The 25,773-nt window shown below is 42.2% G+C and overlaps 1 protein-coding gene across 1 annotated transcript in view; it reads right to left on the reverse strand.

The window, feature by feature from the left end:
- Nucleotides 1-25,773, reverse strand: part of LOC148168250 (uncharacterized) — a 68,923-nt gene that overhangs the window by 2,103 nt on the left and 41,047 nt on the right. The gene's annotated exons all lie outside the window — the stretch shown is intronic.

Raw genomic sequence — 25,773 nt, forward strand, 5'->3', positions numbered from 1 at the left:
CGGTTAGTTGATCCGTCATCATAACTCCCGGAGCAAGATGCCGACGCTCCCTTCGACCGGAGTTGTATTACCGGAGTCGACCGTCCTTGCTCCGTCCTCTTTAAGCTCCCGATTTAATTTAGTACGGTTGGATGCCTTTCACGTTGCAAAATAACCGATACCCGGCAAAGACGACCTAACACTACGAATCATTAGCAGCTAATTACACACGAAAGAACTTTTTTAATGCTGATGAAACAATTCTGAAAAGCTGTAATTAGTCAAAGCCGAGTATAACGGTTGATTTTACAAAAAAACGAGGCCTGGGCATATTTCGGTGGAGATTTTTACACCTTACTTTTATGAGGGGTTGTAAAATTTCACATTAACTATTTTCAGGTTTTATTGTTACGTATCCCCGTCATTTTAATCTTACTTTAACAACCACTTAGAGCGCAGGTACGCTATAAAGACAATTTCAAAATTGTTATGGTGTGGAAGTTCGATTTGAAACTTCAATTGTGTCGCTGATAAAGGCTACGTGAACCGCGCTTTATTATTGCTCAACAGCAATGAACGTTTATTGATCGGATTTTACGAATTTGCTGCTCTAAACGGAAGTACACCTGCGGAGCGAACAGATTTAAGACGCAAGCTTTGAGAAACACTTCTTCGGCGCCTTTTTCACGAAAATTTAGCCATCAAACTTCACTATAACCTGTGCGCTTCATTCTAAACTTCGAGTTCCTCTTTGACATTTCCTTCTAGAGAAACTGTAGTTGTGCGAATCATAGACGGACTGTTAAAAGGGAATTCGAAAATTATTGGCTCGTTCCTGTTCATACTGCGGAAGGCCATTACTTATGAACTTGTTGTGCTTTGTCTCCTGGTCTACTCTTTGTTCTTGTTAGACTGAGTAATTAGCAAGTATTACACCGGCTAGTTAACACAACCAAACAATTGTACGTTTGCTTCATTATATGATGTTTGTCCAAGTGATAAAAAACAGCACAAAGCGATATCAGGTTTGTTAGAAAATTTCCACATCAATCATTTTCGAGGTGTCAAAAATGTGTATTTAACACCGCGGCGTCTGCGTTGTTTACTTTGGTAATTCCGCTGAGGATGTTCGTTGTGTTTTCTCAGAAATTTCTGCTTGTTTCGCCCCTAAAACGAGCCTAACCTCCGACGCCGCCGCTTTACTTCTTTTAAACGGATACAATATTGTCTTCAAAAGATGACCGGAAAATTGAAAACAATGCAAAATTCAGTCAACGTTCAAGGCAACAGAACTGTGAAAAACCGATGGTGAAAACCGCATCTTCCTATCTGTCGTAGATAAAAATTTAAGATTAACAAATCTAAGCGAAATACGGCTAGAATCCCCTTAAAAACTTCAACTTGGTGGTGGCAAACCCTTACAAACTGCATGCAAGAAATTGAAAATAATAGGAGGGAGATTTCTAAGAATTATCCGACTTGATGAAACCTTCGTGTAAAGTCATATTTCCAGCAATTATAAAAAAGTGAAATTAATTTCAGACTTTCCCTCCGTGAGCAGAATTTTCATTAATGTGCGACTTGATTGCATGGCGTCTATTTAACTTATTTAGACCGTCAGTTTTAAATTCCCCTTTTATTCTTTTCCCTCTATGTCGCTGTTAAAAGTGGTGTATTATGCAAAATATTCCGCTAATGCTGTGAACTGAAACATTCGAAATGATTTACGTGCCTCCACCTAAACACATTTGAAATTCTTTCACTTTGGCACAGGAATGTTCTTTTCTCATTACAAATTGTTCCACAGTTATTCCATCCACGTCAACGACGTTCCCACTTTGATTTTGCTGCTTTTTCAGTGTCAAGAGACACCTCAAATAAAACTTTACTTTCTTAAATCGTCAAAATGCAATAAGTAACAACGTGCTCGAGATACAAGAAATGTCTCAACCTTATAATCCAACATTTTATTGTCCGATACGTTCGTAACACAACTTATTTATGAGAATATGTCTATTAACTTTAGAGGAAATAAAATTTCCGTAGTTTGACGGCGCTTTTGTGAAAGACGAAAATATAACATTCTGTTTCTCTGCCATTTACGACGGGTTTTCTTGATTTGATGGCCTCGAGCACTTCGGTATTTTTGAATTTCAAAATGATTAAAAAATACCAAGTTTTATGATGTAGCTACGATTAATTAAATTTACAGAACTTTGCTCGTCAAGATGTTTTTGCCACATTTCTTTTATGTGGCAGTTAAAATCAATTAGGGCGAAGCTGAGATTATTTTCATAAGTAATATAACGAGTGGGCTCGAAATTGTCGGAAATTTTTCCGACAGACGAGTAGTTTTTTCGACGATCAATTGCACGAGTGAGCGAAGCGAACGAGTGCCAATTGTCCGGAGAAACAAACTACGAGTACTGGAGGAAAAATTTCCCACAATTTCGAGCCCCCGAGTTATATTCGTCATGAGAATTCAACGAACTGACAAGCAACTGACAGCTCGCGTGGTATTTTCGCGTGGAATTGTCATTCTCGCGTGGTATTTCCGCTGAAAATTTCACTAGTGAAAATTTCCAAAAAAAGTTTGCTCTGATTGGTTTATTTGAAAAAATAAATGTCTCTTATTGGTCGAATCTATGGTGAGTTGAATTCTCAAAAAAATACAAATATTACATTATGTGTACGTGTTTATTTGCCGATAGTAATAAACAAAGCAGAAAAGATCTTGAAAACAAGCCAAACTTGATTACCGGAATTTGGCGCACTGAGTTTTCTGCAATGAAATTAGAGATAATCTCGTAATTCGATTTTTCATGATTTTTTTTTTTTTTTTTTTTTTTTTTTGTTTCCGAGAAGACCCTTTAAGAGCCGCACGCTGAGGTCTATTGACCCATTGTGTGCAATCCTCGTTTACGGGACGACCTATAAGAGCCCTGTTGTCTTTGCAAACGCCAGGATGCTCTTTATGGGTGCTTCCCGAATCTCAGATGGTTCCAAAATATGAAAATCCATATGTTCCTTCCTCAGTTCAGAAAAATTTGGACAGAGGCATAATATGTGTAGTGGAGTTTCCGTGTCCTCCATACACGCTCTACACATGTCGTCAGTCTTGAGACCGATTGTGTGCATGTGTTTGTTAAGGGGACAGTGTCCTGTGAACAGTCCCACTAATATTCTGAGGTCTTTCCTACAGAGTTTCAATAGTTCTTCACTGCGTTTTAAGTCTGGTCCATCAATAAATAGCCCAGACTGTCGCAGTTCAAGCTTTTGCCATTCCTCCCTGTGGAGTGATTCAATCCACTCTTTCAGGAGGTTTTTCTGGAGGGTTTTCGGAATTGGAAGAGCCGGCTCCGGTCCAAAGAAGCCCTTTTCAGAGCCTCTTTTGGCCAATTGGTTAGCCCTTTCATTCCCTTCGACCCCTGTGTGCCCTGGTATCCAGCAAAGCACAATTTGTTTGTTGCGCCTTGCCAGATTTTGCAGTGCTGTATGACATTCACTGACAAGTCTTGACGCATGTCTGCATGACTGCAGAGCTTTCAAGACTTCTTGGCTGTCAGTAAAGAAGCAGATGTGCTTATTAACAATAGCTCTCTGAGTACATTCTGTAACACACTGTATTACAGCAAAGGTTTCTGTTTGAAACACACTGGTATGTCTACCCAGTGATGTTGAGACACCGAAATCCGTGCCCCAAATAACAGCTCCAGAGCCTGAGCCCACTTGTGAGACCGAGCCATCTGCATAACAGATGGTCCAGCCCCCCTGAGTTATGGCTCTTGTTCTTTCACTCCATTCTTCTCTTGAAGGTATTATCACTTCATATGAGTGATTGATCACAATAATGGGAGCCATACAATCTTCCCTCATCTTAAAGATGGGGTTGATGTCTGTCACAAGTTGGGCGATAGCCCAATGTCCTGTGCCCATTGTTGTATTTTTCCACTGCCCTGTACACCTTAACCTAAGGAATCCCGCCGCAGCTGACTCCTTCACTTTGAGGTGAAGGGGAGTAAGCCCCGTCAGTATTTCCATGGCCGATGTGGGAGTGGATTTCATCGCTCCTGTTATAGTAAGGCACGCTAATCTTTGAGCTTTAGCCAACAGAGTTTTGGCCCAAAGCCTTGACGTCGCGCCCCACCAGACGATGGATCCATAGACTATCATTGGCCTTACTACACATGTGTACAGCCAATGCAATATTCTGGGAGTAATTCCCCATGTTTTCCCCACAGTCCTCCTGCACGCCCACAGGGCTGCTGTAGCTTTTCCAATTTTGTTTTGCACATGAGTTCTCCATGTGAGTCTAGAATCTAGGTGGATGCCTAAATACTTGACCACTGTTTGAACTTCTAGTGTCTTGCCAAAGAGTGTTGGGGCCACATATTGATCCTTTCTTCTCTTGGTAAAGATTACATGACTGGTTTTGTCAGGGTTTACAGATAGTCCTTGTCCTGTGCACCATTTCTCGACCAGCTTTAGAGCCCCTTGTGTGAGCTCTTTAGCCAAGTCAAGAAACTTGCCCTGAACAAGGATTACGATGTCATCAGCATAACCTTGCACATAGACCCCTTCCATGTGCAGTTTATGTATTAAGTCATCCACTACCAAGTTCCACAGAAGTGGAGATAAAACTCCTCCCTGTGGGCATCCTTGTGTAGCGGTGACCTTAACCCAACACTTACCAAGATTTGTGTTGATTGATCTGTTTGTCAACATGGCTAGGACCCATTTTATTAATGTTTGATTTCCCCCATGATTCCTTAGAGCTAATTCCATAGAGTCATAGGTTGCATTGTCAAATGCCCCCTCAATGTCTAGGAACGTTCCAAGAGTGTAATATCCTCCAGTTAGCCCTGATTCAATCTTCATTACGATTTGATGCAGAGCCGATTCTGTGGATTTGCCCATTTGATAGGCATGCTGGTTTGGATGTAGTGGCATATTGCACAGCAACTCCTCCCTAACATGTTTGTCTATCAGTCTTTCCATGGTTTTTAGTAAAAACGAGGAAAGGCTGATCGGTCTGTAGCTTTTAGCCTCGGCATATGTTGCACGCCCTGGCTTGGGTATAAAGATTACCCTGACTTCCCTCCAGCTACGTGGTATGTAGCCGAGTGCAAGACAGGCTCTGAATAGGTGCAGCAGTGGTGTGGTGAGCATATCTAGTCCCTTTTGTAAGAGAGCTGGAAATATCTCATCCATACCTGCCGACTTGTAAGGCGCAAATGAATTTATGGCCCATTTTATCCTTTCGTGGGTGATGATTTTAGAAGCAAATCTCCACGCCTCCCGAGAGGTGGTGCATTTTCCAATGTTGATACTTTCTTCCTCCTTGGATTCCAAGGAGTTTGGGAAGTGAGTCTGTAGTAGGAGCCTCAGAGTATCCTCCTCGGAGACCGTGTAGTCCCCTGTTTGAGTTCTCAAACACCCCAGACTGACAGACTTGTCTTTTGATAGAACCTTCTGAAGTCTTGCTGCTTGCGGAAAGCTGTTAATCCGCTCACAGTAGTCTCTCCAGCTGTCCCTTTTCCTGCGGTTTACCTCAGATTTGAAGTCCCTTTGAGCCTTCTTATAAAGCTCCCAAGACTCGTTTGTTCCAGCAAGTCTTGCTCTATTCCAGAGTTTCCTTGCGGTTTTCCTTAGCTTGCTAAGCTTTTCGGTCCACCAAGGGGCACTGTCAGTCTTACGAGATCTGCGAACAGAGCAGTTCTCTTTGTAGGACTCCACAATAGCCTCGCTTAGTACCTTGGACAGGGTCTCCGCTTCGTCGTTGCGACGGATTTTACAAGAGAGTCCTGAGACCCTGAGAGCTAGAGCCTCCTTGTAGGAGGCCCACTTTGTCGCCCTCGGGTCCCTGTACCCTTCTGTCTTCTTCAAATCTCTTTGGATGTCAAACCGGATGTATCGGTGGTCCGATAGACTTAGCTCCTCCGATACGTGCCAGTTTCTTATCTCATGCACCAAGTTTATTGAGCAAAGAGTAATATCAATTACCTCACTCCTCGTCTTTGTGACAAAGGTTGGTTTGTTGCCCTGGTTTAGAATATCTAAGCCAGTTGTGGCAAGATACTGCAACATGGCGTCTCCTCTGGGGTTGATGTCCGAGCTCCCCCACACTATGTGGTGCGAGTTGGCATCACATCCGACCACGAGAGGCAGGTTGCTTTTCTTGCAGAATTCAATTACCTCCATCAGCTCTCTGGATGGTGGTAAAGTAGGTGAATCATATGGTAAGTAGGCTGAGCACACTACAAATGGTCTCTGCCTACCCTCTCTCATGACTGTCACCCGGGCCGCTACTACATCTCGCGAACACAGATCACTCAGAAGAAGTGCCTGTATTCCCGATGATATGAATAGACAAGCCCTTGGTTTGCAATCACTAGGACCTGTAAGCACAGTTCCTTTGTTATTGCACAGGCCCCTTACCCGCCCCCCTGTTAACCAGGGTTCCTGTAGAAGCCCAATGTCTATGCACCACGTGGTTACCTGCCTACTGAAGCAGGCACTGGCAGCCACACTATGGTGCAAATTGAGCTGCAGGAAGGAAAGTCGGTTCCTACTTGGGCCCCTGACCATCCTTCTCTGCTTTTTCCGAGGGTCCCGCTGAATCAGCGTTCCCCTCGTTTACGGGTCCCGCTGAATCAGCGTTCCCCTCGTTAGCGGGTTCCGCCTCGCCAGCGGTCCCCACTGCTTCATCCCTACCTAGCAGCCTTACGGTTGCCGGGTTGAAAATGAAGAATGCTCGGAAGTTATTCCTCCGTAGCATCTCTATTGATGGTTGCCACAGCCCAACCACCAACCGAGTTGAGCTAAAGCCCACTCGTTCAGAGCCGTAGATCACCCAACTACGCGCTCCTAGACCTGGATTCTGTGCATCAAGTAGGCCCAGTATCTGCTCCGGGGTCTGGGGAGGCCCCTGAGTGACCACTAGAGCCTTTCTTGGCTTAGGCAGGTCTGCTGAGGGTGTGTACCTCAGTTCCAAACCTTCGAGTTGTAGGTCCCGTATTACGAGCCCTAACCACTCTCTGGTTCGTTCATCCTGACACTCTGTGTGGATAGCCCCTTGCCGGAGCCTACCACTAACCAGGTGTGGGATGTGCCCATCCTCACTGGGCTGCTCAGACGCTCTCATGAGCGCCTCATACAACCTTTGTTGTATGGCTTCAAAATGGGCATTTGTGAGTTGCCTCGCAGGGAAGCCCTCAGGGTAAATGCTCATTTGAAGAGCCGGAGCCACCGTCGGAACAAAAGTGTCCGCCGGCTTAGCCCGTTTGGCGCGTTGACCCGCGCTGGGAGGGGTCCCGGTAGATTCCCGTCCCCTTTTGGAGCCGGTTATCTGCCCGGTTCTTGTTTTTTCAGAGGGGCCCTTGGGGTTAGGCCCCACGTATGGAGCCCTACCTTTTTTGGGTCCTTCTGGTTGTCTAGACGGTCCCGCTGAGCCCTGTCCAGCTTGAGAAGCTGCACGGTCCCTGCGAGCCCGTCTTTTTGCCGCACCACTGCGGTTTTTTTTAATTATTTTGAGGCGGTCCACGTCCCCGGCTAAGCTCGAGTCCGTGTCCCTGCCACTGCTAGAATTTGAGTGTAAATCGTCGTCCATGAGTGTCCCACGAGTACCGGAGAAGGGAGGTCCGCTGCAGTAGAGCTCCGCATGCTGCAGTAAGAGGATTTGTGTACAACCGGAGGTCCTCTGGTATCCGGAGGTCACCGTTCAAGACTCACTGACGCAGAGCCATTCATCCCTTGAGCACGGTAGATCACACCTTGGGATTGCGTTGAGCTGTTCTTGGCTTCCATTCTCAACCGGGACCGTTCAGACATGGGTGCCCCTACCAGGAGCACGGCTCCCGTCCTAACCGACCCCAGAATCATTGAACTTACTATTACTTTATTTTTCATGATTGCAACGTTCTCGAATCATTTTTATCCACATAAAAGTGAAAATCCTTGGAATTCCGGTCTTGTGGAACTAAATATTTTATCGAGTCTTCTTAATCTATTCGGAATTGATATGAAATATGAAGTTGAGCCGAGCACTAAATAATTTAGGTGGATGAAGGGAGTATTAGAAACAAAGCTCAGGTAAGAATATCAATAAAATAAGTTTGTTCACCTTTCCGTTATACTTTTTGTTCGTCGTTCCGAAGCCATCTCCAACTCGTATTTTCCTCGTTACGTCTACTAAACAAATCCCAAAACACTTTACATCGCAGAACTTGACTCGAAGATGCACCAACTCCATAATGAGTTTATTTGCAATGCAATTTTGGGAATCCTATTACTGTTATAATGCGAATGTGCGGTGTACAATCTTAGCGCCGCTCCCGATGATACCCCAGCTATTATTCGTCTTGATGGATGCCACCCTGCCGTCGTTCGCCGCCTAATGGCCATGTTTACCGTCCCCGCCTCGCCTCCTTTTCCTGGCCGATACGCGACCGAACCCTCCGAACGGAAGTGCTAGCGGAAACTCCAAGAGCAATAACGATAGACAAATAGTCGCTGTTGCCGTCGCCGTTTTGCCCACCAGGAGATGTAGAAAAAAAGAGTTGTGACGTGACGGTTTGATGTGACGGCAGTGGGAATAAAAATTGTCTTCCGTTACGCGACGCGCTTAATCGTATTGAATTATTCAGAAACGTGAATGCCTGACAGGTTTCAGCCTCTCCATCAGGGAGAGGATGGTTTCCCTTGGGGAGAAGGGGGCACTGACGCAAATTTAATAAAATTAAATTTGACACTAGTAGCACAATCGAAGAAGAGGGTGAAGTTCTCGAGATATGGGACAAGTGCGTGGGCGAATTAAACACAGAATTTAATTTTTGGTTTTGACATTTTTTTAATACGTACATTTTTAATGGGCAGAGCTTTAATTATCCGCCGTGAAAACCGACACGAACAGCTGTAAACCCACCTGAAAATGTATAAAATCCTCCGGAATGTTTATGAGTGTTTCAACTGCGTGTACCTACCACCTATAATTCTGATTTACGACGTATTTATTTTAGTGTAAGGCGCATCTGAGCGTTGTCGTGACGATGCCGTCGCGTGTCCTATCGTCTCGCTTTCCATTTTTAAGGTCTCGTGGAAGATTCACCTTTGAATGGCGCCGCTCCTGAAAATAGACGCCGCATTGAGATCGTGCGTGCAGACGTCGCTATGGTTTGTCATCGGTGGTCGTGCGACCCTTATGTATGCGATAAGGGTCCTCGACTAGGTGTACTTGTGCGGTGTGCAGAGAGGACTTCGGTCGATCGAAGGGCTGACAGAAGAAGGGTCGACGACGGAAGCCCCTCGCTTGCGTGACACGAAGGAACGCCCGGACCGCCGGTAGTTACCTGCGCTTCGATATCGACTTTCGCAAAGGCTATAAAATTAGTCTTTTGTACGGCACTGGTGGTGAAATCTTCCACTGCTTAAATACGAGTAATGACCTGTCTGATGACTTGTGATTAGTTTAGAAAACTCATCTGGAAATTTAAGAAACAACCCTCGCAACGAGAATAAGAGCAAAATCGCAGCTCCACGTCCTCGTCAAAGACATTTTTATAAAAATGATTAGGAAAGCCATTTGTTGCCGGGAAGGAAAATGTAACCTCGGAGAAGTGCACGCTCCATAAATATTTTCAAATGAAAACTGGTATTTTTCTTTATTTCAGCTCTAATAAAACGAGGAAGCGACAGACACAAAAATTTGAAACCGACAATTTTTATCAATTTCCAACGTAATCATCAGTTACCAGCCGCCTGTTGTTCGCCGCAAAGTTGAGACGCAATCTGGACTCAATTCCCACAAACAAGCAACTGTTATGGTTTACATTATGATGGATTAAAACTGTAGCAGATGCATTAGAAGGGGCGAGCACTCCGAGTTATCACGTTTCATCAATTTATCGCAACATTAAAACGAGCGTCGCGCAAAAGGACGTGCTCTCAGTAAAAAAAGGCGATAAATAACACATGCATACTTCAGAGCGGTGCTCGCACCAAAAAGACAAAATCAAAAATCAGCAACGCGTCACAAACATAACGCTGATAAAGATGGACTACCGTGAAAAAATCCGTTCTTTTCCGGCGCAATTTGTAAGAGTCGCGCGCTTGGATTTTTTCGTTGTCGACGGGTAAAGAACGCTTTTAAAAGCTTGACAAACGATATGATCGTATCGGACGTGTGCGTCTGGGAAAGCGGCACTTTCAGGAAAAACATCCATTATTAATCCACTCGGTTCGGATAGATAATAATCGACCTCGTCCACAATAATAACCGAAGAGGTCAGCTGGGGACGTTTTTTCTTCGATTCGATTATCGGATGTTGCGGCGGCTTTGGGGAGCTCGTACAACTTTACTGTTTAAACTTTAAAATCGGGTTTATAGAAACTTTGTAATTAGGAGTGTGTTATGCAATATGTATGATGGACGGCGTCTTCTTTTTGGAGGCGATTAGCTTGATGGAAATTATGGAAGTTTCGCCCAGACAGGTTTCTGACAATCTGGTACGCAGCTTGCACTAAGTAATCAGGAAACAATGTGTTAACTGATATTTTAATCACATCGCCAAATTCGAAACAAACAATCAATTAATAATAAGCACTGATCGATAAAGTTTACAAACGTAAATAGAAGGTAACAAAATTAGCAATTAGCTTAATGCTTTGAATTCTGGGCACCAAAATATGCGAAGGTGCAAACCCGAAATTTGAAAATGTAGAAACCTGAGAACCTTTAACACCTCTTAATTAAAAATAATATGAATATGCGTAATTAAAATTTATTTAATTACAGTGTGAAAAATGTGCTTAAGTCCGTTGCAGTCCGTGCAGTCGCCGGTTTTCAAATAGCAGCGCTCTCATTTTTCCTTTGATTTTAATTTCCATGTACTACTAAAATTTTCATTACTCTAACATTTAAAAATAATTGGATTTTTCATTCAGTCCAAGCGCGAGCACTCCTCCCAACGATTATAACTGCATATTACGTGTTCATTCTCAGTGAAAGACCTGAAAATTACCATGTGCACGAAGCAAGTTAATTTTCTTTTGGTTTGTTTAAGCTCACGAACAGCAAGCGGCACCTCGAGTGTCGTTTTATTATCGCCTCTTATTATTAGCACGTTATAAAACTAAAACTCAAGGAGATCTTAAAGCGCATGGACCATTGAAGTAAAATGGACATCGCAACGAAACTATTTGTCTCCTCCTGAATCCATCCCTGATGTTTGTTCAGGACGAGATAATCCGACGTCGGCGCCTGACGTTGGCCTGCGTCATCGACTAACTGCCTTAATTATCACATATTTAATGGGGTAAAGTGCGGGCGTTACGTGCACGCCACCGTCCTCAAACTTAAATAATGACGACGGTAAGTTGCTGAGCAAACAAGAGCTGGAGGTGGGGTGCCCCGTTTATATTAAGTACGTGCTAGCTGCGTTGGCCGCCTTTCCGTTTAAACAAATTCGATTATCTGAGCCACAGCAGGAATTCGACTGAGAAAAGGAAAGCATGGAGGCGACGACAGGTTATTTAAAATAAGAAAAAATAGGCAAAAGGAGACGGCTAAATGGTTTCCGGATTGTTTGTGCAGTCGCAGAGTGTTTCTAGTGGTCCAACTACTGAAATTCTTAAGACGGCAATAAACACTTTAGAAATGTCACCCCTTTTGGCCTAAGCTCAGTTTGATAGTTGCGCAGAATTTAACTAACCAAAAGCTTAAACTCGCCCTAAGTGGTCCGAATTGTACTTTCGGTCCCCCAATTTAGCCGTTCGCACCCTCTCCGTCGCCAGCATGACAGAGCACTTCTCCATCTACAGGTTGAAATCGTTAAATCGCAAATTGCATTACGAAATGGAATAACCATGTACGTAAACATTGAAACTTCTCTGATTTACTCCAGCGGGGAACATCAGGATCCATGCACTAGATGTGAGAAGCGACAAGGAAAGAGTTACTTTCTCCTTGTTCGAAAGGCGGCAATTCGGAAATTTGCCATGCGATAATTCCTCCCTCTACTAGGTCGCGATTTCATTAAGAAAGTTTGGATGGGAAGATTGCGTCGATGGAAAACATAAAAATATATTGTACCTTTGCCAAATTAGTCGTTTTTTGTTCGCTCGCCCCACGAAAGCGTAAGAAGTTGGGCGTGCTCGGTGTTAATTTAACGTCGGAAATAAAAATGTTTGCACCGTAAAATCGAGTTTTTTTCCTGATAGTCTAGTGTTTACACTTTGGGTCGGGGGAGAGATTTACGATCGAAATTACCGGTAGGTTTAGCCGCCAAATTTGCAATAAAGGCAAAGAGTGAAAATACCAATCGAGTTCAAATGTGGCAAAAAATAGAAATTGTTATGTCGTGTCAAGAAATGGTGGATGCGCCAGAATAATAAATGTATTGATTACAGAATTGATCATGTAATCTCGCTGTAAAAATTGCGAATTTGCCGCTCCAGTAATGGGCACAAACTAAATGAACTGCGAGAATGAGAGATGATAGGATGCAATGAAATTTCAGATTTCCCGTGTGATATCTATATGCATGCAGACTACAATTAATTATTTCCTGCTGACAAATGGCATCGAAAATAAGCAAACATGAATGCAGCTGCTAAATATTTGTCCCGTAGTAGATCTACAGTACTTGAATAACGCTAGAAACCTAAGTAAAGATTTACACATGTTGCAATTATAACTTTACGAGACCATAAACTGCAACGTGATACATGTCTCAGCTTGAAACGTTGAAACTGAATCCTGTTACGATTATCCGACATTTACTTTGTCAAGATTCATGTCGTGATGGCGTCTATCGCCATTTTGAATTTCTACCTCGTAAAGAATTTCGACATGTTTATGTCACTCTGGTGGCCGTGCATCGATTTCCCTTCTAAAGAACGGAAGAAAAAAAAGAAATAAATTTGGTTACGCCCGGAATAAACCTTGCTGACCTACATCATAATTTAATACGTTCCATTTATCGATTAAAGATATAACTTTAATATTATTGATATAATGGTTTCGTCTTCCATTATCGCTGCGGTAAATTTATTCGCGATTGTAACGGATTTTCTTGTGTAGGGCTCAAAGAACGGCACCAAAAATTAGAATAATGGATTTATTAACGAATTTGCCAATCAATGATGTACACTCTTCCGTTACTCGGGTGGTACTGCCCGTTTCCCGCGTCCCGTCAGCAGTACCCCTTCCATTTCGGGCGCTCGTATGTTAGGGGCTCCGTTTGGGTTTGTTACAGTCGGCCACGCTACTTCAATCTGCGCCCCTGCAGATTAAGGCTACCTAGAGACAAACCATAATTAGAAATAAATCCAATTTTAAATTGCCCCATAACCCAACGTTCAACAACAATTAGTAAATCAGCAAATAATAGGGTCCATTCTCGCCTGGGTGACCTAAAAGAGAAGAAAATCCCAACAACAAGACAACCCAGACAAAAGGCTTTGACTTCTTAGTCAAGCCTGTAACACAGCACATCAACCCTTGTTAGTAAATACTTCCTGCGTGAGTGTGTGATTCGTTTCACACCTCACATGAGGTCCTCTCACCAGTATTCGTCTACTGTGAGCTTTCATCACATGATTCTGATTTCGTGTCAGAGTCATTGCTTATTGTGAATCGTTTCATTCGATCCACTGCACATATCCCTTTGTAGAACTTTTGGGATCTGTCTGCTCCAGGCAGGTCTTCTATGTAATACCTTTCGTGAGGTAATACTTTCACCACTATAAATGGTCCGTGGTATTTTGACAGGGTCTTCTTACTTTTCCCGTCATTGGTAAGAACTGATTTCCTGATCAGGACCTGATCGCCTTCCTTGTACTCGATCGGCCTGGTCCTTTTCTGGTCAAAGATTCGTTTCTGTTTTGCCTGTTCATTGCTGATCCTTTCTGCAGCCTGTCATCTCATTTCAGCCAAAGGTTCGTTCCCTTGACCGCTCTGCACGGTATGTTGCATAAATGCATCATTTGCTGCCCTAGGTTTGTAACCCAGAAACAACTGGTATGGACTTTTACCGGTCGCAGTATTAATGCTGTTGTTCAATGCAAATTGAACTTCAGTGACTGTCTGGTCCCAATGTTCCTCGTCTTTCATGGACGTCATTATGGCACTAATGATTGTTTGATTGTACCGTTCCACCTGGCCATTTGCCCTGGGAGTAGCCGTCGCTGTGTATATCGTCTTAATTCCACACTCTTGGCTATAACTTGTAAACCGTTTACTTGTGAAAGCGGAACCTCTGTCGCAAACAATCCTTCGTGGGACGCCAAACACTTCAAATATGCCCTTCAGGAATACGATAACTGGCCCAACTTTTGTACTTTGCACAGGCTTCATGAAGACAAACTTAGTAAAGCCATCGACAGCAACCACTAAGTAGCTGTTCTTCTTCTTGATTCGTACGAAAGGCCCAAGATGATCAATGTGTATCGTGTCCATGGGTTCGGAAATCTTTTCTATTGAATTCAGAAATCCTGGCTTCATCCCGGTCTTCCCCTTTTTATACTGGCATTGCAGGCAACTGGCTACATATTTCTTTGTGTAGCGCCTCATGCCTGGGAACCAGTAGGTGTCTTTGATTGTGTCTAGAGTTTTCTCTGTTCCAAAATGTCCTTTGTCATCGTGGTTGAATTTTAGAATCTGGTTGCGAACATGTCTGGGGACCAACCATTTGGGACCCAAGAGTGTTTTCTTATACACCCTGTTGTCATTTAGCTGGAACTCCGAGTGAATGTTTGCTTCTTCTTTATCCACCGGTTTCCTCCTCAATACCTCATTGAGATACTTGCATCTCTCGTCAGTTAACTGTGTAGACAGTATCCAGTCAGAGTCAGAGATATCAATGTAAGCAACTTCTACTCGATCATCAAGTGCGTTTCGGCTGAGAGCGTCTACATGACACATTTTAGTCCCTGGTCTGTATTCAACAGAGAAGTCATATTCTTGAATTTCTAGCCACCATCTTCCTACTCGTGGTAAGAGGTCTCGTTTGGAAAAAGTCGTTCTGAGAGCATTGCAGTCGGTGACGACTACAAATCTCAATCCCAACAAGTAGACTCGGAATTGTTTCAAGCTGTACACTACCGCTAGTGTTTCAAGTTCATAAGAATGGTATCGTTGTTCTTCTTTCGACGTCTGTCGACTGTAGTATTGAATTGGGTGGAGGTTTACTTTGTCAGAACCTTGCATAAGGATTCCACCTATTCCCCATTTAGAGGCGTCCGTGTGTACTTCAGTTACTGCTGATTTCGGGTTGTACAAAGCTAATATCGGCCGGTCAATTAACCGCTTCTTGAGTTCTTCAAATGCTCTCTCTTGTTCTTCTGCCCACTCAAAAGTTACGTCCTTTCGAGTGAGTTTCGTCAAGGGTCTTGCAATTTGTGCGAAATTCTTGACATATCTTCTAAAATACCCGGCAAGTCCAATGAATTGCCTTATTTCATGAGCGTTCTTTGGTTTCGGGAACTGTTCAACGGCCTTAATCTTTCTCGTTCCGGGCTTGACTCCATCTTGACTTACTTCGTGTCCCAGATACTCAATTGTTCTTTGGAAGAAGAAGCACTTTGATAACTTGAGTGTTAGACCAAAGTTTCCAAATGCCTTAAGAACATTCTCCAATGCTTCAAGACCGCTGTTAAAATCTTTCGATGGTATTAGCACATCGTCCATGTAGGCCAAAGCTTGAGTGTATCGTAATGGACCTAAGACTTTATTGACGGTCCTCTGGAATACAGCTGGAGCGTTAACTAGGCCAAATGGCATTCTCAGATATTCGTAATGGCCATCGGGTGTAATGAACGCCGTTTTCTTGATGGAATCTGCTGCAATTTGAATCTGATGGTAACCAGATGCTAAGTCCAAACTTGTGAAGTATCGACTTCCAGAAAGACGATCCAGATGTTCGTCCGTCCTTGGCAGTGGAAAACAGTCCTTGATTGTTTTCGCGTTTAAAGCTCGATAGTCAATACATAGCCGTGTTTCTCCGGACTTCTTCTTTACAAGTAGAATTGGACTGGCGTATGGAGAATTGCTATCTCTCACGATTTCGTTGTCCGCAAGTTCTTTAACAATCTCTTGAAGTTTGGTTCTTTCAGAAAATGCCAATTTGTAAGGTCGATATGTCACCGGACGATCGTCATTTAAGTGAATCTCCATCTCTACGTCTTTACATCTTCCTAATTCGTTCAAATTTTGAGCGAAACAGTGTCTAAATTTGTTGAGTAGATTAAGCAGAGCGAGCTTTTCTTCATCACTCAGTTGGCTGTTGACTTGAAGATTGATGTCTGGTAATTCGAATGGTTTCCGGACATCGGCAGTTAAAACTTGAATTTTGTCAGGTTCGCGTTCCTGGCAACAAATACTTCCTCTGGCAACAACTTGAGAGGAGCGATACTCAACTGGGTTTTCTGACGTGTTCATTATGGACACAACCCCATTTGGTGCAGACACAACACATTGAGTGACAAAATGTTCTCTGTTAGGTAGAGTTCGTACTCGTCCCTCAACAAATACATCACCCTGATGTTCTTCCTTACAGAAAACAGGAACATACCCAACGTACTTTGGTGGGATGATGGTTGTATCGACTGCGCATAAGGTCACATTAACCTTTGGAGCAAATGCGTTGAAAGCTTGAGTTACATCTTGCGATTCTGGGACGACCCTTATCTCGTCGTTCCTCACAAGCAGCACCCTGTTGTTGGTGTTGATGAAAGGTTGCCCAACAAGAATGGGAATGCTTTGAATGTCATCCTCCATGACGTAGACGTCGACATCGTCTTCGACTAGGTCAAGTTTGAGATGAACTTTAGATTTGCCTAGAGCTGAAACTTCGCTGTTTCCGTACCCTTTCACAAGACATGGTACCGGATCAATTTTCAGACTCAGGTCTCGGGCTGTAGTTTCATTTATTAGGACTCCAGTACACCCCGTATCTAGGTACCCCTTGAATGCAATGCCGTTTAAGAAGCACTCGATGTTGTAGCATGGATTGCCCCCAATTGTCTCGACGCTAAGGTTCGTTCCTTTCGTCGTCGTCGCAGGACAATCAGATGTCACATGTCCTAGCAGTCTGCAGTTAGAACATCTCTTCTTAGGTTTTGGACACCGATGAGCCAGGTAACCAACGTCGCCACAATTGAAGCATTTGACAGTTCTGCCTGAGGTTTTGTTGTCTGCTCTGTTCTTATCTCCAGACTTATGGGAGACTGAGACTCTGTCCCTCGAAAACTTCTGTGTGTTACCGAATCGCCTTTGAGTTAGTCTACCTCTCAAATCTGATTTACAACGATCGGATCTTTCAGTGGATGGGAGAGCTGCAAGGAACTCTGAATACAGTAATTCTGGACTGCTGTAACGTCCCGCTCTGGCGCCTGTTTTTATCATAGTATCATCAATACCGTCAATGACACATGATATGGCGTTAACATCAGAAATTTGACATGCCCTAATCAGTCCCATTTTCTCAAAGAAATAGTTTGCCCACGACTCGTCATGTCTTTTAATTCGGTCCATCATAACTCGAAGCAAATGAGCAAAATCTTTGTGCTCAGGAAAAGTTCTCGTCAGTAAGACTTTCCATTCTTCCCAAGTATGATCGTATGTGGTTAGGTTGTCGTACCAGTTTCTTGCAACACCTTTCAGACGACTCTGCATGTGTTGTATCATGATGAGTTCAGACCAGTCATTTATTCGCCCAAGCTGTTCAATTTTACATAACCATTTAGTAATGGTCATTGCCTTGATTGCTGGGTCAAACTCAGGGATGGCATCAGAGGTCATTCTATACGAGATTGTCGAAGGGTTACTTGCTCTTGACAATCTGTCGACAACTTCTTCGAGTTCTCTTATTCTTTCGCTATCGCTGCGAGAAGATGTTGGCACCACGACCTTGGACCTCGGGAAATTACTTTCTGTATGCCTTTCTTGTCGAAGTCTCTTGTTTTGGTGTGTTCTATGCCCTTCACTACTTGACTCACAATCGGTTGAACTGGATGAGTCCATGTGACGCTTTTTGTGCTTGCCCATATTTTCAACTAAATTCCAATTAAGGTTCGTTCCTTAAAATGGTCAATTCTTGAGGTTCGTTCCTCAAAAGGGTCAGTTTTTGAGGTTCGTTCCTCAAAAAGGTCAGTTCTTGAGGTTCGTTCCTCAAAAAGGGTCAGTTCTTGAAGTTCGTCCTTCAAGACGGTCGAGGTTCATTCCTCAAAAAAAAAGTCAGTCCTTGAAGTTCGTTCTTCAGGACGATCGAGGTTCATTCCTCAATAAAGTTAAGTCTTGAGGTTCGTTCCTCAAAACAGTCAGTTCTTGAAGTTCGTTCTTCAAGACGATCGAGGTTCATTCCTCAATAAAGTCAAGTCTTGAGGTTCGTTCCTCAAAACGGTCAATTCTTGAGGTTCGTTCCTCAAGGAAATTTTGAGGTTAGTTCCTCAAAAGGGTCAATTCTTGAGGTTCGTTCCTCAAGGAAATGTTGAGGTTCGTTCCTCAAAATTATGTTGAGTAATAATTAAGCACAATAGCTGAATTTACGTTCTTACGTAATCTGGGCGTTGTCTCAAAAACTTGTGAAAAACTGGCCGAAAAGTGGCGTCAAGGCACGTAGTGAATCCTGCCGCTGCACTGTAACGGATTTTCTTGTGTAGGGCTCAAAGAACGGCACCAAAAATTAGAATAATGGATTTATTAACGAATTTGCCAATCAATGATGTACACTCTTCCGTTACTCGGGTGGTACTGCCCGTTTCCCGCGTCCCGTCAGCAGTACCCCTTCCATTTCGGGCGCTCGTATGTTAGGGGCTCCGTTTGGGTTTGTTACACGATAAATTATTTAAACCTCCTGCAGCGGCCAAGATGAATATTAATAGTCTGCGAGATGTTCCGTCCGACTTGTATTTATTATTGAAATGGCGAATATTCCGAGCTTTCTACTTCTGACAAATTAAGACATTGCTACCACGTTCACACCTTCAACGAATTAATATTAAATCACGCCATCAAGAAAACGCAAACAGTGCAAACGTGTATTTTAGGCGGAGACGGCGGTTGGCGGCCTGTGTCGCGATTTGTGCAAACACAAACTTGTGCAACGAACCCACAGCTGAGGATTTACGAGGGCCGTTGCAGATTAACAGCACAAGAGAAAGACGTCTTAATTAAACAGCGACGAGTCTATTAAAACTACACCGTTCTTGGGACATCGGATCGGCTTAACTATTCCGTTCGAACAAGGGATTTTCGCCAGGTACGAACTTGGAATTTTGCAGAACTAATTTAAAAGTGCGAACGGACTCGAATGTTGCGAATTAATATTTACAAGGCCGATAAATAACGTTTCACCGTTTAATTTACTTGCAAATTGCGAGCAAATGTGAAAAAATCAATTATGGGTAAACGGGCATTTCCAAGCAACGAGTGCATTAGGAACTTGCCGCTTCTGCTATGAATTTTAAAATAGTGGAGTTTTCTAAATAAAAAGTAAATTGTTTTCGGAAGTTTGCAATAGAAGCAGAGGTAGAAATCAGGTCAGGTGCGCTTCGCAATTCGCATATACAAAAGAATTGAAATAATATTTTTGGCCTCATGAATTGTAAATGTCAAATTAACATTCAATTGACATTTTCGGAAACATTATACAAGGTGTTTATAAATGTTTCTAGCATCAAGGATGGCTAAGAAATGTCAAAGAAATTTGCCGCTCATTATAAATGTGGGTTTAGATTTTTCAACTGACATTTGTAGTTAACCTCAATCACAGAGCAAAGTAAGTTTTGAGAAGAAAACTGTTCTAGTTGTGGTTTAAAACTTGAAAATCAAAAATTTGATCACAAAACCGTAACTGAAACGTCGTTGACGTCAGTAACATTGTAAATAATTTTCAAGATAGTTAGATTCACTATGAAAACAAAGCGGCAAAGTAGTGCACGACAAGAATTCCAGAGCCACCTTTGATGCTAGAAACATTTATAAACACCTTGAATTTACAAGCGCCCTGGACGTTTACACACGCCGTGCGGTAAAAATTGCTCAAATCGTCTGCTTTTCAGATGCGTTTAAAAATTAAAATCACTTTGCATAATGAAGATTGATCACCAAAGTGGAATCTACCTAAATTATTATCTCAATTAAGACAATATTTCTATTTTTAAAGTCAAATTAAAACGTTTTTTATACAGCGCCATTGTGTACTTTTTGTGCACCAACTACAAAATTGACAGAATTGACAGATGATAAAATTTATAAATGTCAGATGTGACAGTTCTCATGAATTTTGAAAAACCCAATTATTTAAATTAAAATTTTTCGGCCAAAAAGTTTAATACAACTCTTGTGCGTTAACCACTTTACAGCGCTTAATCATTAAAGCACTCCGGCTACGCCGTCGTGCTTCAAACTGATACCGCACGCTACTCTAAATAACTATTAAAAAACTACAAAATAAAACCGGCGCATCCACTATTTTTTCTTTCCAAAAAAAATTTGACTGAATTTAGCTGTAAAGCCGCCATCTTCATCCCAACGCGAGCAAAAATTGTTTTCTCTCTAGTGTATCTACTCCTCTTAAGTGCGTAATAATCCCGAAAACGTAATAATAAAAAAAGTAAAATCATTTTGGGATTTCGTTATTTAGTGAATAGAGCCCAGGAACTCTCCCTATCTCCAGTCCTTATCCTGCGAGCCGGCACAGATTATGATTATGACCTACTAAAACTTTCTTTCATTCTCGTCAGAAATAAAAGAAAAAAAGGGCAAGATGACGACTTTCCTGGTTCCGGCGAGGGACAGGGACTAAGGTGGCGGTTTGTCAACGACGAGTGGCTGTTCTACGATCGAAGAGATGAAAAGAACGACGAGAAAAGGGTCAACCACATTAAAACTTATGATGTAGGAACTGCTATTTGGTCACGTGCTGTACTGCCGTCGCCGGAGGGATCGTTCGCCTCTGAGGTATAATATACAGAGACCCTGATATTGATGGCCTGATTAAACGTGGTGAGAGAGGGGCCACTTTCGGTTAATAGGTCGAATAAACCTGTTAATGACTCGGGAGGATTATTAACATCCTTGGACCAAACTGACTGATGCATTATTCGACCGATCCCAAGTTTCCGTTGAAAAACTCTTTTAATTTTTGAGCTCCTCAAACTTCCGTTGAGAAACCCTCCAATATTTATAAATTTCCTCCAATTAAAAATTCATAATACCCCAAGGACTCCTGCATCATCGCCATCACCGCTTTTTTATCGTAAACGATTCTTCTCCGGTTTCAAAATTGAATTTCGTCGGTCCACAACTCTTGGGTTAATAACGATATAATTAATGGAATTGCTTGTAAACGTACGCCGAAATCAATTTAATTCGGGCTCTGAGAGTAGAGGGAAGAGTCAGAGTTTTTCGTTGGAAGGATAACGAGGGATCTCATGAAATAAGCAACTTTCCCCTCGTTTTCCCCTGACATTTTGACGTTGACTGTCAAACGCGGAAAAGATTGCATCTTTTAAGGACGAAATCCGGAGATCCCGGTTTTGATTGATGCCCGGGGAATTAATTATGCGGAAAACTGGCGGTTCTCAACATCATTTCGTTACACACGCCCAACGTTGATGATGCTGGGGGAAAGTTTCACCAACTGAAGGGGTAACTTAAAGTAAACTGCCCCCAAACTATTATAATCATCGCCATCGGTTTCGATATTACGAGGAGGAGATAGAACCTTATCACCAAGTAAATCGTGCAGAAAACAAACTAACACGCATCAGAAAAAAGGTACTGGTATTTTGAAAACAGGACCGCAAAATTAGGGCGTAATAAGAGAACGGCTTGTAACTCGGAATGTGACCACAGTGACTCAGCTGAATTCGCCCATGTTTGCGATGTTTCCCAAAGAACAAACATGGAAACAATCTGAATCAGGGATATACGAACAACGTGGCTCTCAGATACCGGAGTATAATAAATAAGGATTCTCCGGTATGAACTCTCCGGTTAAGTCCGGTCGCTATCGAGATGGTCTTCCAAAAACGATACACTTAAATCAGTTAAGCGTTCGGAGCCGACGAGAGAAACGTTTACTGTCGAAAAAAAATGTACACAAAAGCTCCATCTCGAAACAATAAAATAATACTGTCTAAGCCCCCGGAATGAGAAAAATGATGGACTTCCTTCGATCGTCCGCGATAAAATAAACACGCGAAATAAGAAACTCATCAGTTAATAAAGAGTTCCAAGACCGGGGCCAGTAAATAAGTTAATTTAATTCGCTTGACGAATCACCCGGAAAATTTCCAACTTTAATTTAAAGTTACACGTTGCGCCTCGCCCGGAAACCCTAGTCCGTTCAAATTTCCTAGGGATTTCCACAATGGACAGACGATAATAACGACGTCAAAGGGACCAAGGCGCATCGGGTGAAAACTGTTTTGAATAACGATAAACGAGGAAATTGAAAGATAAATAAATTCGGATGGAGATCGAGAAAACCGGAAAAAGAAATAGGGTCGTGTCGGACAGTCGTAAAAGAATTTCTTTGTTTCAAAATTAATCGACTTTCACCGGCTGTGTAAAGCCCAATTCCGACCACTTTTTATTCACTTCTCTCTTCATTTCAATTAAATCTAAAGTGCAGTTTCAACTCGAAATATTATCAAAGATAATCCACAATAACAGCAGAGATAAGTCTGGAAGGATTTCATTTGTGACAAATCCTCAGTGCATGTCGTCCTGACCTCAGAACTCATGCATGCATTTCTGACGTAAGCTTATTGTTGGGAAAGCTTCTTATAATCTGAACATCAAGACGAATCAACATACATTAAAGCTCGTGTGGCGTGCACAGTAAAAGCACCTTTGAGATAAATAAAACCCTTTCGCTTCTTTTTGCATTCAAACGAATACGTTTCCGGTTATCGCGTTAGAAATGTTATTTATCGTGCTTATACGTGTCTCATAATGTGCAGTTTCGTGTTTCTCAGCATTATGAACTCGGATTATTATCGATGCTTTTAGCTAAATAGTTCCAGATTTATAGGTAAACATTTTAGTTTAACCGTACAAAAATTGAAAACAAAACGTCCGCTAAATTATTCATAAATTAAACCGAGCTGTGGCCACAATTCGGTTTTTAATACTGAAATTAATATTTTGAATTATTCCCCACAATTTACATTACGTCCATTAAATCTTATTCAAACGCCATTAAAATTCGCCAATTATAAACTTTACAAGGCACATTATTTAACGTCTGACATTGTCTTTAAAAGGGTCATTTCAAATTTACAATGCGGTGTTGTAACCTAACCGCAGAATTCCCATAAACCCTTCTGCTATTGTAAACCTTGTCCCAACGTAAACGAACTTTAGTACCTATGCACGTTTTAAAAATGAATAAAGGGTCGCTATTAAAACCAACTCCAGAAAAGGTTTCAGACATAAATCTCATTTTTTACGCAAAAGGTGCGTCCTCTCTTATGCAGATTATTGTCGACGGATTAGTTAACATGGATACCACCTCTTTACTTCAATAAAGTTCAGACAAGATACTTTTGTTGACTTCTCTGGGAACAACAGAATTATGATCAACTTTGATGTAGTCTTGCATGTATTGTTTTACTACTTATGTGCCTCGAGGTTTCTAAAGTTTTGAGTTCGGTTTTAGCTCATTTCAAAATTTTGGTCAACACATTAATATTAATGTTCGTCGCGGCATGTTATCGTACCATCTCATTCAAGTTGGTAATGCAGTTTAGCGGTGAGCTTTTGCTGCTATCAGCTTAACTAATGCAGTCTCTTAGAGGACGAAGGTAAACTAATTTTAAAATAGTTCCACCATAAACACGTTTTGGACCCGGCGCATCCACCATTTTCTCACTCCTGATTTTTTTTAATTAAAAAGAACCCTCTGGAGTCGCCTTACATTGCAAACCGCTGGTCTTGGGTCTTATGGTAGAATAGGCAATGAAACGGCCCTGACTAATCCCGTTAGATGCAGAGGACTTCATTAGTTTAGCCCCGGCGCTAAATAATTTACGCCCTTTGTTGCTTTCAGGTGCCGATGCACCACTCGTCAGAGTATGCAGAAATTGAGTTCGGAAAGTCTAGAAAACGGTCGATTCCGGTCAACGCACTTGTTGCTGAAATGGGAAATTAAACGACCACACGTTTTTCGACGCGCTGAAATTTGTTTGCCAATTAAGGCCGTCCTGAAATCGGGTAATGTAAAAAACACGAGCTCGGAAAAAATGAAATTACCGGTGGAAGGTAGAAATGTGGAAAATGTATCGCTGCGCTGGTTGGTGAACCAATATTAGAACAAATGAATATTCATTGTACTATCGGTTTTGGACGTATTTTGGAAGCTTTTATTACATTCTACATTTTGTGACATTTAGTGACACGGCGTTAGTTTTTTAGCCGCAATTAAAACATGACGTCCCGCCGAGTCACATGGAGTTTCACCCTTATAAATCTGAAATTTTAAGAAACTTTGAAACTTTTCAGACGCCTAAAAACTCGTGGTAAATGGCTAAACATTACCACAGTTCTGGCTGACTTAAATAATTTTTTGCAGTCCCCGCAAAAAAATAAAAGAAAAACTTGCTTTTGTGTTGAAACAAACAACAGCTCGGATTATTTTGTCGTTGTAATTTAACACTGTGCCATCTGTTAAAACAGTGGAAAATTACTCTCATTGTTCCACCATCAAATTCATAATATCACGTGAATTGTCGATCCTAATTCCCAATACTTGACAAGAATCGATTGGTAAGTAATTCAACCTGAAAATTGGAATTTTGTGGTGGTATATAAACTGACAACTGTTAACACCACGTCTCTGAATAATTGCGATCCATCAGCGATCAGCAAATACAAATATGCGACGCTCCCATGTTTTTATCTGGCGGTTGCGCCATTTGGCGCAACTAAAAGCCGAACTCGACGCATTTAACATTTATTTATCTGTCGCGTTCCATTAAAACTGTTTTCAAACATATTTTATTCAGTTAACTTGGAGAGTTTTTAGTTGCAACCGCCGATGAACTAAATATTTGATGAAATGTTCTTTTATTGGTTGCGTAATTATCTTAAGAAGAAATCTCCGGTCGGCGTCATCCCTCCTCTTTAAGAATGCATTAATCCAAATAAACCGCAAATCCTCGGTCTAATAGAACAGACGCTCTCTTTCCCCAGAGATGTCGTCGCGTCGCGTCAGACGAACACAGAGACGTCCAAAGTTTCGAGTTTTCTCAGGGGCTCAGCACGTGGCAGATGCTAGATTAGCGGTTTAAGACAATTAACGTTGCAGAGCGGCACCTGTCTCAGTCGGAGCAGAGGAAGGCCAGCATCGTCGCCGCCACCACGAGATTTAGTTAATCTCACTCTAAGAACATATTCACACAATTCCGGATTAACAACTCGTCGTAAACTCTCGCCGCATATTAAACGAAGAGGCCGAAAACAGATTTAAAGGGAAAAGGGGAGGATTAACGGGAAAGGGATGCAAAAAACAGCGCGGTCTTAAGTGGATGGAGGTGTTTTTACAGGAGGAAAAAATAATTTTACTCGGTAAGCTCACGATTATTGAGCTTTATGAGCGGTTTAGGGGATGTGGGCAAAAATGCTGGGTCAATGTACTGGATGTAATTCCTTCTTCATTTGGATTTGTGTTGACTCGGAACGACGAGGATACTTTATTTATGATGTTTGCTTTTGTGATGGTCGCAAGGCTCGAGTTTACTACGCTTTTGTGGCTTTCGGAATTGAAACAAAAAAGTAATCTGTGATAA

The sequence above is a fragment of the Gnatocerus cornutus genome, chromosome 9, assembly GCF_029298725.1.
Source record: "Gnatocerus cornutus isolate USDA-ARS CGAHR chromosome 9, icGnaCorn1.1, whole genome shotgun sequence".
NCBI lineage: Eukaryota > Metazoa > Arthropoda > Insecta > Coleoptera > Tenebrionidae > Gnatocerus > Gnatocerus cornutus.